This window comes from Podarcis raffonei, chromosome 16 (genome assembly GCF_027172205.1).
Source record: "Podarcis raffonei isolate rPodRaf1 chromosome 16, rPodRaf1.pri, whole genome shotgun sequence".
Classification (NCBI taxonomy): Eukaryota; Metazoa; Chordata; class Lepidosauria; order Squamata; family Lacertidae; genus Podarcis; species Podarcis raffonei.
The window spans coordinates 41,197,343-41,213,374 of record NC_070617.1 but is presented as its reverse complement, the minus strand read 5'-3'; the positions used below and the strand labels follow the sequence as shown (position 1 = coordinate 41,213,374).

Sequence of the window (16,032 nt, the reverse complement as noted above, 5' to 3'; positions counted from 1 at the left end):
AGGAAACACCATCAGAGCACTCCTGACATATGGTTGTCAAGCCTCTGCTTGACAACCACACAGTTAACGCTCATTGTTATGTTCTTGAATCTATGGTTCCTGCTGTGCTCCAACACTGCATGCTCAAAAAAGCAGTCTCCAGGATCTCTCTCAAATTGCTCCAAGCCCCAACTCCCATCTCCAAAGTCCACGGCCTTGCCTGACTTCCACCGGAAGCAGCAGGGCCTTCTGGGCTGGGCTGGAGGCTGAGCCCCAGACCCCTAGAATGGCCCCCGTGGGTGGATGGGCAGGCAAGACTGCTGCCCATCATTCTCCTTTTTCTGGACCTCAGGGAGTCTGGCCCTCCTGTCAGGGCCATTTACCCATGCTTTTTGTTCTGACTGCTTTGTACTGACATTTGTTGCTTAAACATGTGGTTGATTTTTTTTTTATTGGGAGGGTTTGCATTTCACTTGGAGACCACATGTTAAAAAGCAGTATATAAAAGCTATGGACAAAAAAAACAACCTGTACGATACTGCTTGAGAGCTCAAAGCGACTTCAAGCCTGCTGATCAGCTGCACCTCCGAGCACTATGCAGGGCTCTTTGTATGACGTTAGGTGACTGACAAGTGGGCGGCCCCACCCACCTGTTCTATGTGGCCCCTAAGGGTAGGAGAGATAAGGGCCCCCCAGCCACCCCTGAATTAGCTCAAGCACCTGAAGTGAGCAGTCCCAAGCAAAGTGTGATGATATTAAGATTGCTCCTGAGCAGACACAAGCAATGCATCTTCAAATGCATCCCCTCCCCATGTGAAGTTAACTCATGCACCATCCTGGCCACGAAAATCAAGTTCTGAAGCATGGAGGGCTTGGCTATGCCTGGAGAGCAAGGCTAAAGATGCATCTGCTATCAGACACAAGCTGCTGGCCAGCACAGACCTACAGCGAGTTTGCTCCATGAAGAAAGAACGCTCTTGTGCTCATGTTTTGCTACTTGAAGGTCTCCCAAAACTATCTGGCTGACTACGGTGAGATGCTGGACTAGATGGGCTCACTTTGGTCTGATCCAGCAGCAGGGCTCTTCCAACACCAGTCCCTACAAAGCACCTGCCTCACCTGATCAGCCTGCCCACCCACAGGCAGAGGAGGGTCTGCCTAGCATATGGCTCAATGCTCCTGGTCCTAATCAGGTCAGGAAAAATTTGGTTAGGACACAAATTTCATTTAGAGCACAATACTTCCTGGTGCCCCCAGAGCAGTGCCAAAGGAATCCACCACCTGCAGAAACCAGCAGAAGAATTCTCGACAACTGGGGTATCATCAAAGAGGATTCCTTGACCACAAGTCCTGATAACACTTTTTAAATCCATGACTATTCATACAATCCACCATCCACAACCTGGATCCCAGCCAACAATTTGTAAAATCAAAGTCTGAAAACCACAACCGAAGTCCAAAACCAGGAGAAGGAATTACAGTGTCTCCTCTCACATTTCGGCAATTGCATTTTGGGACAGGCACAGGTAATTTAGACTTCCAGAGTACACAAAACATTTCAGAGAAAGGCAGGCAGGAACCCTGATGGCACCAGGTGAAATGGAAGGACAACCACATCTCCTGGAAGAGGCCTCCTTCCACTGTGCAGCAGGAACAGCTCCCTTGGCACATCCCTCACTGGTGTATCCAGGGAAGACGTTCCACTGGGGAGCATGGAAAGGCAGCTTCCAGAAGCCAAATCCCTTAGGATTTCAAAGCAAACAAGACTCCTCTCATCCCTGTGATACATGTTTGGTCACCCTTGAAAACTAACACCAGTACAAGAGGCAGGAGCCAATTCAGTGCACCCTCCTGATGTTTAACAAAGCTACTCTTTGCATCCCAGGAGCAGAACCCAGCAAACCATTCTGTTCAATGGCAGCAGCTTGGCCATCATCTCCATTCAGGAGTGACATGTTGAATGAATACATTTTCTTTTCATTTGAACTGTGATTCTGGTTTTGGGGCTTTCTTTTCTTTTCTCTTTACGCCTGCACACAGCAGTTCTGCATAAAACATTGCATTTCCAAGCTCTGCATTCTTCTCTTCCCCACTTTAGCTCTGATTTCATGACACAGAAATGCAGCTGGAGGAATGCCACTCTCTGAAAAACACACACAAAGCAGCACACAAGGCTATTAAACCTGCTCCAGGACTAGCCCAGAGTTGCCAGATGGCGGCTAGAAAGGCTGTGCAGCGACAGTTTGCTGCAGAGCAGGAGGCTGCAGAAATTGCACACTGGACTCCCACAATTAAGCTGCTAATCAGTGTCAATTCCACGCTGATTTGGCAGCTCCTCCTCCCCACTCGCACCTTCACTTTTAACTCTTTGCCACACATGCTCACAAACAACCTGGAATGCTTCACTCCTTTACAAATCAGCAGGGAAACAAAAAAACCAGGACACCTGAACAGGTTCTATTACTTTTGGTCACCCCTATGAGCTAGTGACTGCAAGCCAGCTCCTGAGAGCGCAGGGTAGTCCTGCCATGGCAGCTTCCGGTTCCCAACCCAAGGCTCACTCCCTATCGCTCAGCAACCACCTCAGTTTTGCACTGAATAAGCAGATAGTTTCTCGAGAGAGAGAGTCACTAAAACTGTCTTTTCCTTAATGTGACCTTCCAGGAATCATCCCATCGTTATTTCAAGGACCACAAGATCCGCCCCCTCCAGCCACAGGAGGCCACAACCAGGGTACCTGCTGCTGCTGCTGCTGCTTCCTGCCTTCCTCTATAGTCTACGCTTGAGGAATGAACAGCTCAGTCACCTTCCAAGCATTATTGCTTTAGGAATTAAGGAGCAGATCTTCAAAATATGCTCCACCAGTGCCAAAGAAGGATAGAACTCTCTTTATGTATGCAACAACAGCAGCAAGAATACTCATCGCAAAGTATTGGAAGACACAAGATTTACCCACCCTGGAAGAGTGGCAGATGAAGCTGATGGACTATATGGAACTGGCGGAAATGACTGGCAGAATCCGAGACCAGGGAGAAGAGTCGGTAGAAGAAGATTGGAATAAATTTAAAGATTATCTACAGAAATATTGTAAAATTAAGGAATGTTAGAGGGATGTTGGAATGAAGTTATGTGGTTTTAGCAGTAATGTTACAAAGGGGTATGTAAAAATGGATTGTTAACAGGTGAGAATGTAAAGTTACAATATATTAAGATAAACTATTAAGATAAAGGAAAAAATGGTAAGGATTTGCTGAAACAACTATTGAACTAGAATACAAAAAAGGGAGGTGTGAGGAGGTCAGGGAAACAAGCAAATGAAAGATAAGACATGGAAGGATTGACTTGTTTTTAATTGGTTTTACTTCTTTGTATTTTGTATTTTTTATTTTTTCTTATTCTTTTTTGTTTTGTAATTTTTTTTGTTATTTTTGTGATTGTTTGAAACTCTAATAAATATTATTTAAAAAAACAAAAACAAAATATGCTCCACCAGGCAGACAGAGAGCCATGGCTTCTGTGCCCCACCCAGGGCGCCTTGGCTTTGTAGCATAAGACCATAAGAAGAGCCTCTGCAGCATGAGGCCAAAAGGGCCCCCCCAACCCCGCCTCTTGCTCTCATGGTTGCCAACCAGATGGGTCACAAGCAGGACAGGAGCAGCCCCTGTGAGACTCAGCAATGGGGATTTGGAGGGTCTGTTGAGTCAGCTTCAGGATTTGTTATGAAAACAGATTCTTCGTCAAAAAGCACTGCTTTGCTGAGTTCCTGTGCAACCAAATAGAGTACAGTCATACCTTGGGTTAAAGTTGCTTCAGGTTAAATCTTTTCAGGTTGCATCCTGCGGCATCCCAGAAGTAACAGAACAGGTTGCTTTCGGGTTTCGCCACTCGCGCATGCGCAGACATTCAAAATGATGTCACGCACATGCGCAGAAGCGGCGAATCGCGACCCACGCACACGCAGATGCAGGTTGCGTTCTGCTCAGGATGGTCCGTACTTAACCTGAAAGTGTTCTTAACCTGAAGCACCACTTTAGCTAATGGGGCCTCCTGCTGCTGCCGTGCCGCCAGAGCACGATTTCTGTTCTCATCCTGAAGCAAAGTTCTTAACCTGAAGCACTATTTCTGGGTTAGCGGAGTCTGTAACCTGAAGCGTATGTAACCTGAGGTACCACTGTATATTCATGCATACAGATGGTGACCACCTTAAGCGTGACCAATTGATGTGTGAACACCAATGTGCGGGTCCTTTTGGACCTGGAGGAAAGCAGAAGGTGGGTGGGCATGCTTCTATGTGCTTCGCTGACATGCATGGGGGCCAGGAACAGAACTCCCATGCGGAATGGTCACTGCCTGTATTTTCTTCACAGAGAATTCAAACGTAAGCAAAATGCACACTCAAGGGAATGGGTTGGCAGGAGGTCCAATCTTCCCTGAGCCAATATTTTATTGATATCATTCCCCATATTTACTTTTTCATGGCAACATGCCGCATGTGTTCCCCATGGGCAACCCCTCTCTTGCTTCCTCTCTGGGCAGCTGAGGATGTCTAAAGGCAGAACAAGACAGAAGAAGCAGGGATGGAGCTGCCACAGATCAACTAGATAGCTGAGTTGGTGAGAACATAGTACAGTACTAATAATGCCAGCCCCACAAGGGACAGCTGCATATTCCTGCCTTGCAGGGGGTTGGACTAGATGACTCTCAGGCTCCCTTCTAACCCTACAATTCTACTGGAGGCCAGGGCAGGTGGGAGGGGCCTTCAAACCGGTGTAGCCCACGCTCCCTATGTCAGCATGAACCACAAACCCAAATCAGCAGTTTCTTCCAACAACTTCAAAGTGTGAATTAAAGCAAACTAGGGTTTGAATTCAGCTCAGTTAAGGTATCGTATTAAACGCACCTAGCTCTAAAAAAGGGATGGGGGGTGTTCAGGCAAAAGAAGAACACAGGGGCCAGCAGAGAAACCTAAGGGCTGCTCCCAGCTGTGAATTTGTTACCCCTCATCCCCACTGAGCCCCCTTATCTCTCCCTCTCCCTCTCTCTCACACACACACCCCACAGTCTCAGGGGCCAGACCCAAAGTCTTGAAGCCACAGGAGCAAAGAAGGCACTGCAAGACAGTGCACTACAGGTGCCGCCTGCAACAGAAGCCAGTCCCATCTCCCAGAGGAAAGGCATGGGGGCCACACAAACTGGCCACCGAGAAAGGCATCACCAAGGATCAACAGAGAGGCCAGAGCAGCCTGAGAGGCACAAGCTTATTGCAGACTATTCTTAGTGGGGCTCACTCAGCTTTGGAAAAGAGGCTGGCTGGTCAACCTGTTACCTCCTGCAGCAAAAGAAGAAAAACAGGCTACCAAGGGATCTGGCAAAAGGTCTCCCCCCAAGTCTGCCTTGCTGCACTGTGGGAGGAGGAGCAAACATGCAAAGTCTCGGGGTAAACTCTCGCAACCAACTCAGGAGGAGCCAAAAAAAACCCATTAAACAGTTTCATGTTTGAAAAACTGGAATGCATCTCTCTGCAAATTAAAGACAGATTGGAAAGAGAGGGACAGACCTGGAAAGTTCTCTGCTCATCAAATTAAAAACAAGAGCCCTATTCATAAAAAATTCTTCAGTGGTCAAGTCACATTCTTCACTCTTGTGTTTTTATGTGCCACGAGGGGGAGCAACATTCTGCCGGTGAGGGGGGCCACTAGGACCAATGTCTTAGCCCCCCCTTCAGCAGACTAGGCGGGGGCACCCATCCTCAAGCCATCCCAAGGATTCTTCACGTGGCCAACAGCTGGGCCCAATTAGCAAGCAAGGAGAAAAGTAAATAGTCCCCCTCAGTATTTTGTTGCATCCTCCAAAATTCACATGACACAACAACAGCAGCAGCAACTCAGAGTGAAGATCAACCCGCCCCTTCCAGGCAATATTCCCAAATCTACAAAGCCAGAAGGAGATGAGAGGATAGTAAACTGTGGGCACTGGAGAAATAAAGCAGAGCAGAGATGCTGGGGAGAGCAAAACCCAGGCAGCCAGGAAGCCACAAGGAGGAGCATCGCTCACAAGTGGCACTACTTGGCCATCCTGTTTTGCTCAGAGACAGCAGAATGCCAGGCAGTCATACACTGCCCCCCCAAGCTCTCTTTCTGGGTCACTCTATAAAAGCTGGACCTCTGAAAGCCTCCACTTTTCACATGGCTGTGCAGGGTCTCTGAAGAGCTTGTTTTGCCGCAAGAGTGACTTCTGCATCAAATACCAAGGGAAGTGCCCTTGTTGCAAATGTGTACATTGCTGGGCTCTCACACGCTTGAAAGGCATCTCTGAAGCAAGCAAGCAATTTCTGGGAGGGAAGGGCACACCCCCAGAAGACGAGCAGAGCATGGCTTGGCAGGGGACCATCTCAGCCAGATGCCATTTGCACTGGCCAGCCAGACACATCCTGAGGGAGACTGAAGGGGGGAGGGAAAGTGCCCACGTGCAGGGAGCCAGGGAAACTTCCTTTTTATTTATTTATTTAGTTTTTATAAATAAAGTAACATGCAGCAGCCGCAGCCGCCATCCTAGGCCTCCTGACATTTGAGCAAAGAGCTCCTGTGCTCCACTTGCTGCCCATTCTTTCTAGAGCTCCTTAAGCTTCCACTTTCCCCCTCACTGGATTCATGAGGAAAAGGAGGCTGAGGCTTGCCCAAGGCCATCCTCAGAAGCCAGGTCTGCCACGTTCAAGCCCAAACTAAAGAAAACATAGCCTAACCACCCCTCTCTTCTGGGACGCAATGAAAGCAGCTGCCAGAGGAGCTTGTATAAAAGAAAAAAACATCCCTTCGAGCCCAAACCCCAAAGCCCACCACTGCACTGCTGCCTCCTGTCCACAGGTGTGACAGACACTCCTTGCTCTGACAGGTCACTCAAACAGTTTGGCAAGGCACACGGACCTCAAGGTGCGACCCACAGGTGCCTCTCCACAGACTGAAGTGCTGGAAGCCACTCGAAAGTCAAGGCAGGAAGCTTCCTCCCCCAGCTCTGCAGGAGCCTCTGGGATGTGGCTGTCTCCACGCCCAGCTGGAGTTTCCTTATTGCAGATGCCTGGAAAGGAAAGCCCAGCCAAGGATCAATGGGCAAGAAAATGCGGTCGTTGGCTGGCAGGCAAAAGGCAACACCAGCTTCTCAAGAGATGCCGAGAGCTAGGCCTCCTTCTTCCTTTTTGGCTAGGATCTGCCTTTGCCCCAGGAGCACGTCCAGAGGTGTTGCTGGGCCTCCACAGCAAAGGCAAGGTGGGAGAGGGAGTCAGGGAAGCCAAACTGGTGTGCAGAGAGGTCGTCCCGTACTTTGGACAGGTGTCAAATCAACATGCAGGTGTGGAGGTGGAAGCAGCGCTGCCTGGGACGTTCTAGAGCCCACCAGGCCCAGAGGAGGCTCCAGACAGGATCAGGTGTGCTCCTAACCGCAAGCAGGCGAGGTGGGTTTAAGACTCCATAAGACTCCATGACAGCCTGCAGCCTTCTCCTCCTCAGTGCAACACTGCCTCCCACAGACACAACGTAATTAATGCTGCCCCAAACCCCTCCGCTGACCTTGATGGAGACCTGGTGATCAAGGCAAGAGACCATCATTTGGTGGCTCTGTCTGGGCTGAGCTGCAGCAGAGAAAGACCCTCTGTCACTTGCTTCATCTGAGCAGAAAGCCCCCCGCCTCTGCTTTTTGCGCTCAGGATCCTGATCATCTACAAACCCCAATGCTCAGGTGGAAGCAAGTGCCAAGTGGCGCTGGGCTGCAGCAGAGGCAGGCATCACAGACCCTCCTTGAAGGCCGCAGTTTGGCTGAGCTGGGGGCAAAAGGAAGACGTTTCTAGAGGGGGACACAAAAAGAGGCACCGAGCTCCCAGGGATGGAGCAACGCTTGCTCTGCCACTTGGAGATCACTTCATATCTGCAAAAATACTTTTTGCGCCAGTCTAAGAGACATTCTGGCAGACAACCAAAGCAGACCTCTTAAAACAAGCACCCACCAAGCAAGTCCACTCCAAGGCTCCCGCTGGGCACAAACAAACAAGTATGATGTAAGAGACAAGTTCCGAAGCAAGACAGGAAATCTATGAGCAGGTATGTGCCTTCCCTGGTTGTTTGTTGGGGGGGGGGGTGTTAGGTTGCTTCTAAAGAGGTTTCTCTGAGCATGTGCAGAATTTATAGCATAGGCCAGTAGTTTTCAACTGGTGCACTGCTACACCCTTCAGCACCTTGAATGATGGTCAGGATTGTACCACTTATCCCACAAGGGAGCCACAGAAAGAACGTTGTTGGTCAAGGGAGCCATGGATTCAAAAAGGTTGAAAACCTCTGTATTAAGGTGTTCAGCAAATTAAAATACAAAAATATATACTAGAACCATCCATACAAACTACTAAGAGCAGCAACATAAAGTACAGAAATACAGCAATAAAGCATTACAATATACAGAAAACAGAAGTCTCCAGAATCACTAACAGCAAAAAGGTATCTTTTTGAAAGAGGAGGGAAGGAGTTTGCCAAAGGTCCTGAGAGAGGCAGCACCACACCAGCAGCTTCTCTGGGAATGAAATGCAAAGAAGGCCAAGGATGCTGAACCTCTAAGAGCTGGATATCAAGCCAAGCAGGGACCAAGATGGAGAAAACTCTTGGTTTCATAAGCCCATCTTATTTGAATCCAGCCTCAGCTTCCCCTTGAGCATTCAGCCACCAGCAGCGTCTCTGAATGTGTGACTTTCCAACATTCTTGTCTGGTGTGCTTGGACACCTCGGTGGGCCAGAAAAGCTTCGTTCAAGAGGCCTCCATCAGCTGCCCTACAAGGCAGGAGAGCGGCATCTTCCCCACCCGCAAACGCCCAGAACTGCCCAGCCTTCAAGGCTGGCCACCAGTGGCTGCCCTGGCATCTGGCTGACAGCTAAAAAGCAGCTTTCCCTCTTGTGTCACAGGAGCCCTGCTCTTGCCAGAGGAGGCCCCAGTCCTGCGGGAACGACCTGTGTGGTACCCAGCGCAGGGGGCACGACACAGCGCGTCCAGGTCTGTATCAGCTCTGGCCTCAAAGGCCTCACCACATCCACTCTCTGCCTATGGGACTTCAGGAAGGCCTTGCTGGTCTCCTCTGCTTTCCCTGGGAACAGCTGGGGGTCCTGGGGGGCCCAGTCTAGTCAAGAAGCAATACGAGAAGACATGTGGAGAAACTATTTGCTTCCTCCTTGTCTGAATGCCACAGCAGTACAAAGACCAGCGTTCCTCTCATCACTGCCCTTGCAAAGACCCTCCAAGTGACCCTATTTTCCAGAGACAGTCCCAGATTTACAGAAGCTGCCCCAGTTTCTGATTTGATCCCATAATGTCCTGCTTTTCCTTAGGACGTCCCTATTTTCATAAGAGAAAGTTTGTAAGGTATGGAGTTATCCAACCCCCCAAGCAATCTGAAGGCGTCCCTGTATAGGTTAGTTTTTTAATGTTTAATGTTTTATTTTGTTTTTATATATGTTGGAAGCTGCCCAGAGTGGCTTGGACAATCCAGTCAGATGAGTGAGGTATAAATATTATTATTATTGTTATTGAATAGGATGTCCCTATTTTCCTTGGAGAAATGTGGATGGCATGCCCTTAATGGGAAGCAGAGCAGAGCTCAGGAAGGCTCAGACTATGGCTGGTCTTGAGCAAAAGAGCTGTCCTTTCCAGCTTCTCCCTTCATCCATTTCTCTCTGGTTATCTGCAGCAACGTATGCACAGAGGATACGGCCCCATCTCAGGCTGCAACCGTCTGGCTCCTGCTGCTCTCAAGCAGCCGTAAACCACCAGGCAGATTTTCTAAAAGGCTGAGGCCCTCGCACCATCACGTGGGAGAAAAATGCAAGAGGAAAGGAAACTTAAAACCTGCAATTTGCCACTGCCCAACATACAGATGCCTCACTGGGAGGAAACAAGCCAGCTAAAAACAGGGTTGAAAAGCGCAGTGCACTGTAACTAGTCCCACATCGAAAGCACCCCCTGGCCTGCCCCACTTGGGCAAACTGTTGCCCAAACACGTGACTTGTTACAGCAGTGAAGCAGAGAACACAGACAACATGGTTTTGGAAACAAAATGGAAGCATGAAAACCACATTATTACTGGAAAGAACCCTGCATGCATGTGAGCAGCAGACAAATAAATAAGGGGGAGGAAAAATGAGGTGATGTTAAGCTAGTTCTAGGAAGTTTGCAGGGAGGTGTGAGTACAGTGAGAAGGGAATTTGGAAGGGCTCCGCTGTGTTGCCTTTTTGCTGTTAGCTTCTATGTAGAATGTAGATTTTTTCAATTTCGTTGTTCTGTATGGGACAATGACAATAAAGATTATTGTACCGTATCATATCGTTCTACCCATCTCTGCTATTTTGCCTTGTAAAAACTGTTTTCTGTTTACTTAAACCTCTGCAGTTGTTTAACATTACCATTTTCCTCTCAATGTCTATATGCCCCTGCTTTACTCTAACTTTTGCCATTGTTTAAAACAGCAACTTTTTTTCCTTTCACTGCTTCTCCCTTTTCACTGAACTCAAACTTCTTCCTCTTCCATTCCTCAACCCCTTCATGTGAGAGAGATAAGGGATGTGAAGTCCTCAATATTCCATAGCACCGTCACATAATGTATTTCACTCCTGGTGATTACCAAATGTAGTAATGTGGAACAGATAATTTAACAAGCAGAGACCCATATATGTAAAACAAGCAAGAACAAGGCATGGAAAGGGGAGCAATATGTGTGTGCAAGGAGGAGCTGAGAAAAGTGGGGGAGGCATGGACCAAGGGATAAAGGTGAAAACTGGAGCACAGCGTGGCTGCAGAACAGAAGAGAGAGGTGGGGTTGGGAAAGTGGAAAATGAACTCACCAGTTGCAGAAGGCAGGAAGCTCTTGGGGGTTGATATGGGAGAATGAGAGGGAGGCTGGTGAGGGGAGCAAGCGCAGCCCCTACTATCATCCTATTTGTTACAGATCTGGAATCAATACCAATTTGGAGCCTCTCCCCTTCGGAGTCAATAAAAGATGATATAAAGCATCGGTCACATAGAGGAGGGAGAAAGGTTGTTTTCTGCTGCTCCAGAGAAGCGGACACGGAGCAATGGATCCAAACTACAAGAAAGAAGATTCCACCTAAACATTAGGAAGAACTTCCTGACAGTAAGAGCTGCTTGACAGTGGAATTTGCTGCCAAGGAGTGTGGTGGAGTCTCCTTCTTTGGAGGTCTTTAAGCAGAGGCTTGACAACCATATGTCAGGAGTGCTCTGATGGTGTTTCTTGCTTGGCAGGGGGTTGGACTCGATGGCCCTTGTGGTCTCTTCCAACTCTATGATTCTATGATTCTATGATTCTATGGTAGGCAAACTAAGGCCCAGGGGCTGGATCCGGCCCAATCGCCTTCTCAATCCAGCCCGCAGACGGTCCGGGAATCAGCATGTTTTTACATGAGTAGAATAAATGCATCTCTGGGTTATTTGTGGGGCATAGGAATTCGTTCATTTTTTATTTTTTTTCAAAATATAGTCCAGCCCACCACATGGTCTGAGGGACGGTGGACCAGCCCCCTGCTGAAAAAGTTTGCTGAGCCCTGATATAAAGGCAATAGCAGGTTTCCAAATGGGGAAGGATCATAATCATTTCAGGGTTAAAGCTCTTATGACCCAAAGTTCAATGATTCCATAGTTAAAGACTTTGGAAAACTAAGTATAAAGGCCAATAGGCACAGATACCAAAATCTTAACCAGCCTTTTATAAAACAAGATACTAGACCTGAACAAGTAAAACAATATCTTATGGGCATAGACTACGGGCTGGGGAGTAATCCCCTTAGAAATCTGGGGAAATCTATAGGAAACTGCATATAGACTCCCTTTAAATACTGTATGGGGTAAGAGAAAATTTCTCTAAGATCATGAGTAGGTGGTGCATTGTCCCAATGAAGATAAAAAATTACCCACCCACTTGTTGAAAATGCCAGGGGTGGTTTTCACCCACACACACACACACACACACAGTGGAAATGCGAGATGTCAAAAATACTGCAGGAAAATTAAACATTAATTAACAAGGATTATAGGCTATGAAGTCCCATTTCATCCAGCATTCTTTTTATTACATTATACGAAATGATCAGTTAGACCAGAACATAAAGAACGAGCCCATTAGACTTCAGCTGCTGCCAGAGTACTTTTTGCTAATGACTGGATAGAATCAACAGTGTCCACAACCCAAAAATGGCTGGATGGAATCAGGGACTTTGCAGCACTGGTGAAGTCAACACATTCCCTTAGACTTTTGGAACACAACTTCTTGATAATGTGGCAGAATTTTATTGAATTATTACCAAACATAACTTAGCGGATCCACAATGTTTTATTCATTTAAAGTTGGCTGTGTTTTTCTGATCTTAGATTAAACGTTATAATGTTCTAAAAACTAATAAGTGGCACAAGATACAAAATTGCTTTTTTTACTACAGGTGAAACTCGAAAAATTAGAATATCATGGAAAAGTTCATTTATTTCAGAAATTCAACTTAAAAGGTGAAACTAATATATGAGATAGACTCATGACATGCAAAGCAAGATATGTCAAGCATTTATTTGTTATAATTGTGATGATTATGGCATACAGCGTACATTGCTTTGCATGTCATGAGTCTATCTCATATATTAGTTTCACCTTTTAAGTTGAATTTCTGAAATAAATGAACTTTTCCATGATATTCTAATTTTTCGAGTTTCACCTGTAACTATAATTGCATTATCAGGCTGCTTGCTGGTAATCAATGGTTAATATTTATCGGAATTACTAAGAATGGACTTCTCTCTGTGTCATTTTATTTAACAGATTTAAGAGAATTGAAAAGGATGTGCCTATTTTCTCGGAAAGCCTGGCCTTTTCAGAGTATCTCAGGAAGCTCAGCTCCTAGCAAGCATTTCTAAGACAGTTGCATGAGGCTGGGAGTGAGACTCCTGCACTGCAGGGGACTGAACCAGAAGACCCTCAGGGTCCCTTCAGACTCTACAATTCTATGGTTCTATGATCACAAATGTATCAGCAGGCCTGGAAGAAGAGGCAGCAAAGGAGGGAAGGAGGGAGGGAGGATTTGCAATTTTCAAACAATTAATTACCTATGTGGCAGAAATGCAGGAAAGGATAAGTGGTTTCCAGAAACATTGTGTTTATCCTCCTCCTCCTCTGTTTCACCACCTGGCAGCAGAGCAATTTTCTTTTGTGTAAGGCTCCCTATGAGCTACCTCTGGCACGCCTGTGCGTGGACCTGAGCTTCAGTTGCAGTGTGGTGCTGACAACGCCAAGGTTGCAGGTCTGATCCCCATATGGGACAGCTGCCTATTCCTGCATTGCAGGAAGTTGGACTAGATGATCCTCAGGGTCCCTTCCAGCTCTACAATTCCATGATTCTCCATTAGATTCTCCTTGGCGAAATCTGGCCCTGGAAGACGACATGAACAGAGAGGCAGGATCGGACCATCCACAGCAATCTCACAGGAAGATGCCAGACATGGAGATGCACAGCCGTGGGGCAGGCAGAAGACCCCCGGTTCTTTCCCCAATGGCACCTCTGTGTAGGTGGCATAGCCCCACCTGAAACCTTGGAGGGCTGCTGCCAGTCAGTGGGGACAGTGCTGAGCCTGGTGGACTAACAGGCTGCCTCTGTCTATGTTCCATTCCTATTACAAATCTGGTTTTACAAAGGCACTGCCAAGCCCAGAACCAGCCTTGATGGGGCTTTGCGCCCATGAAACATGGGAAGAAAGGGGCTGGGGAAGGCCCTGCAGTGTCTCTGAGAAATCACTCTGAAGTCTCACACTTACAGAACAAAGCACACACGCCACATCTATTTTCCCTGGGAGAGTACAAAGCACCAATGTGTCTGGCACACCCCCACCCCCACCTCATTCCAAGCCCAGTGCCAATCGGTGGAGTGTCTGCAAGGGATCGGTCTCACATCACAGCAAGAGAAAATCTAAACTCTTTGGACAAAGAAAGCGGCTTATCTGACTCTTCTCTGGCAGACTTGCTGTCAGACTGACAGGATGGAGTACAGCTTGGGGGCACAATTGGATCAAGCTGCAAAATGTAGCCTGAAATGTGTGGGTCTCACTCCCCTCCCTGCGCCTCTTCAGTGACACAGCAGGACAAAGGGAAATGGTAAGATAATGTGCAGATAGGCCTTGGGGACTGGCCCCTCACACCTGGGGAGGCTGAGAGACCCCTCCTGGGCCAGACTCCTCCGTTTCCTACTATTTGGAGCAGATTAATAGCCTTCATATCACCAGAGTCAGCGGAGTAAAACTCGGCCCTTGTTGCCATGGAAACAGAAGCACAGCCTCAGACAAACATTTATGGGAAACCTGCCATTTCCTTCAAGAGCAAAATAGAAAGGAAGCAAAAGCCGCCGCCGCCGCCTCCCAACCTATGGCAGAAAAAAATTGCCCTTGCTTTCTCCAGAGACAGAGCTAAGAAGAGCCTGTCCGGGGCTTCTCTGCTCAGCAGCCCTGGGCACACAGCCGCACATGCAGCCAAGGAAAGAGTGGCTTCCTCTCTTGCACAGCGGCCTCAGGGGTGAAGAGCCTCTGGTCCAAGAGGAAGGCAGGCTGCTGCTTGCCAGGCACTGGCCCTTTCACAGCTCGTGCTGGCAGCTCAAGGCAGGCAGGGCGGGCGGACAGAGGAGGAGTCCTCCTAACACAACGTTCCTCGCTGCCTCTGGAGCAAAATCTGAAGCCGAGAAAACCCTCGTCGTGTTTCGACCCACTATGAAGGCATCACAATCCATCTGGCACAAATTCCAATGCCCGTCAGAGCAAGGGAGATGCCCCAGCCTTGCAAAGCAGCTGACGGCATGGGAGAGTCCACACCAGGCATTTATTCCAGAATGGCCAGGCTTCGTTCACTTGCTTTTTATAGGGCAACTACACAAGGTTGTCAAGATACTGTCCTTATCCTGTGCTTTTGGGCCGAGGGGGCTCCTTTTAGGAGCTCAGAACATCCAACTTTTAGGGGGAAGGGGAGAGAACAAAATTGTGATTCCTGTAGCAGGCCATCCAAAGAGGTCAGAAGAGTGGGGCTGAGGAGATTCCACTTGCACCCAGAACCCCATTTCACACATGACCTGAGCCTTTCCTACCTATCCTCCCTGCTTCAGGAGCCGCCAGGGCAGGCGCTGGGAGATGCTGGGTGCTGGGTACTGGAGGGGGTCACAGAGGCACGGAAGCCACAAGATAAATGCTTGCATTCCCCCACCCACCCACGAAGAAGGAGAGCGGCCTGTGGCAAGTCAGGACGATGGTGGCCAGGGAGTCAGAGCAAGCGGGCTAGGGAGGAATGGGAAGGCTCTGTAGGCAGCAAAGTCAAGAGAGAGAAAGGCAGGCCCCGTGCTCCCAGCTGTCCGTGTTAACTGCTGGGTAAAGACAAGGGTAATCTCACTTCATTTTTGACTACTGCTGTTCATTCAGAGCAACAGCACAAATCTGCGTGTGTGTCTAGAGCAAGGAAATGGAAAGCAGAGCAAGGTCTCTCTGATCAAGAGCTCAACCTGGCAGTGAGCCCCCTTGGCGCCACGCTTTGTAGGGGCTGGAAGGGAGAGCAAGGGAGAAGAATGGCTAGAGGGGGGGAGCCCTTGCCCACTCTGGGCCTGGCTGACCCCCACGAGCAGGAGCAGGACCCTCAGGGGCCCCAAGTTCCACTTGGTGAGCAGAAAGGCAGCATTACCTAAGAGCCCAGGAAGTGGAGAAATGGCTTCTTCATTCAGCAGCTGAATAGAATTCCATGTACACGTTAGTCGTGACCATGCACACATAGCACAGTCCCCTTCGCAAGACTCTGCAATGCGGGGGGGGGGAGGTGAGAGCCCTTCCCCCAAGGCCTGAAGGCAAACAACTAGCTCAGCAAGCCGAGTAATGGAAACTTTTTGGAGAGCAGCATGCCCAGGAGCCTGATGGAAAGCGCACCAAGAGTGACTCTTAGAAAGACCAGCAGATAGCTGTGAATGTCCTAAATACAGACAGGACTTGGAAAAGCATGGGAACTAT

At 48.4% G+C, this 16,032-nt stretch overlaps 1 protein-coding gene across 2 annotated transcripts in view; it reads right to left on the bottom strand.

Annotated features, from left to right (window-relative positions):
- The window catches only part of TTC28 (tetratricopeptide repeat domain 28), a 109,662-nt gene that overhangs the window by 89,874 nt on the left and 3,756 nt on the right, over positions 1–16,032 (bottom strand). The window lies entirely within an intron of this gene.